Genomic DNA, 2,477 nt, shown 5'->3' with positions numbered 1-2,477 from the left:
TAAAAGTAGAAAGCTAGGCATGTGGCCTGAGACATTTGCTTGGTGAGCTCACAGTTGACTTACTCAGAAGCCTATGTTTCAGTATGTGCCAGGGGATAAGATATGTGGAAATGATGGTAGAAACACAGATAATGGTGGGGACTTCAAAGAACTCTAGTTCTATCTCCTGTGTATAGGATATAGTTGAATATTGTTTCTTTAATTAACAGGATATTTTCTTATTTTTACAAAATGACTTTAATCCATTCACATTTAATATGATTATTGATATAGTTGAAATTATTCCTGCTATGCTATCTAATGGTTTTTATTTGACATGCTTCTTAGCATGTTTTTAGTATGATACTATATTTTTCACCTTGTTTGGATCAGTAAAATTTTTCTTTATTCTATATTCCTGTAATTACACAAAATGTATACTTTTGTTTGTTTTCTTTAGTGATTACCCTTAGAGAAGTAACAAACATTTTAACTTACATTTTTTAATTGTATCTTATTTACTAAAAAGGCAAGAAATGACATGATTTCAAACCCCTCTGTCACTGCTACATCCATTTCAAGATTATCTCAGAACTTAATTTAGAGAGATCTATTTGTTTTTTGACATTATATAACCAACATAATTTAGATTTAAATGTAGTAAGTAATAATTTATTTGCTGATAAGCCCATCTTAATTCTTTCATTTTTCTTTCTCTTGAATTCATTTGTCATTTTGCTGATATTTTTCTCCAACGTACGTTTCAGAAAGACTTTGTGAGTGTTAAATGTTCTGCATTCTGACATGGCCAAAAATGTGTGTGTGTGTGTGTGTGTGTGTGTGTGTGTGTGTGTGTTTGCATTTTAATGCTAGCTCAGTGGTAGAATCTTAAGGAAAAAGTATAAAATGAATAGAGAAAATGTTAGCTAAGTCCTAACAAGAAAAACAGGCCAGTGTTTTTGAAAGAAAATAATTCAGAGTAAGAAGACCAGATTTGTCTCAGCTTTTTGCAAAGAATATCCAGATTCACCCACCTATTTTACTTTTTAAAATCTGTTATCAAGCTCCCTCAATTCCATATCCCAAAGGCATTGACATTTCTCAGCTACATTAACAGTAATTTAGTTCAAGCCACCATCACCTTCTACTTGCCAGTGACCTCCTAAGTGATCTTCCTGCTTCCACTCATGCCCTGCTTCCACTCATGCCCTATGCAATCAATTCTGCAAATAGAAAAAGAGGTGGTTATTTTATAACATATATCATGTCTCTCATCTTCTCCTTTCAGTTAATTTAGCTACATTACACATATTAATAACTATGTTATATTCCATAAAATGGAAGACCTAATCCTGAGTTCCATTCTGGCTAATATTAGTAATTAAAGCGTTCACTCTTTTATTGGAAGTCCTCCAATGGCTTCATATTACACTTAAGGTGAAAAAACACAAACTCCTTTCCATTTTAACTTTATGCAATTTATGTGTTTTCCTTTGTTAGTTCAGTATGGTATCAACAAACAAGCAAGGGCTTAAATTCAAGGAGAACTGGGTGCATTTGAATCCTTCCTTCTCATACCTTGGACAAACAATTTAATTTCCTAGAGTCTCATTTCCTCATCTGCACAATGGGTTTAATAATAACTCTCATAATGGGTAGTTATGAGGTTTAAGTGATCTAATGAATAGAAAGTACTTTTTATAATGTGTGTGCCCAACCATGGCATCCTCCTTCTTTCTGTACAGTCCTGAGAGTCTGTAATGGTTCCTGTAAATTATCATTCTTATCTCAACAGCCATTGAATGAATCAAAGGAATGTACTTGCAGTTCATATTATTGCTTCAGACATGCCAAAAGTTGAGCCCATCCACTCTCAGATTATCATCATGGATCCTCCATAAAAGGTAATATTTTCCTTCTTCCTTCTTTTTCCATTTTTTGGTCTCCCTCTTCTTCTTTTTTCTTTCCTTCCTACTTCTTCTACTCCATAAAATAGAAAATATGAAGAAAATTTTTTTATTAATTTAGGTTTCCAATTATTGAAGTTCTTATTGAATATTATTTTAATGTACTTTGTCAACAGGACTAATTCTAATAAAATGAGTTCATGCAAATTCATTATATGAGCATTAGCATTATTACTATTACTTTTTAATGGTAATAGCAGTAGAATACTGTAGCTCATTCTATTGCAAACTTCCAGTAATTCTAGAGAGAAATGATTTTTGCACCACAACTTAGTGCAGACTATATGTAATTTCTCTGCTAACTTTTCAGCACCACAATATTTATGACTTAGGATATTTGGGGGAACATAGACTTATGTCCGTACATTTCCTTCATGTTCCCCACCTGAAATCATAATTCTTCAGGCACCAGACTCACTCAATACTGAGAATAAACAAAGAGACATAAAGTGATACATAAAACCAAACTTCTCATAATATGTAGTGAGGCCAACACAGGCATGTGAGCCCTCTGTGGCCGTGATTGTTTGT

This window comes from Phoca vitulina, unplaced genomic scaffold, assembly GCF_004348235.1.
Source record: "Phoca vitulina isolate PV1807 unplaced genomic scaffold, GSC_HSeal_1.0 scaffold18, whole genome shotgun sequence".
Taxonomy (NCBI): domain Eukaryota; kingdom Metazoa; phylum Chordata; class Mammalia; order Carnivora; family Phocidae; genus Phoca; species Phoca vitulina.
This window is presented reverse-complemented; position numbering follows the sequence as displayed.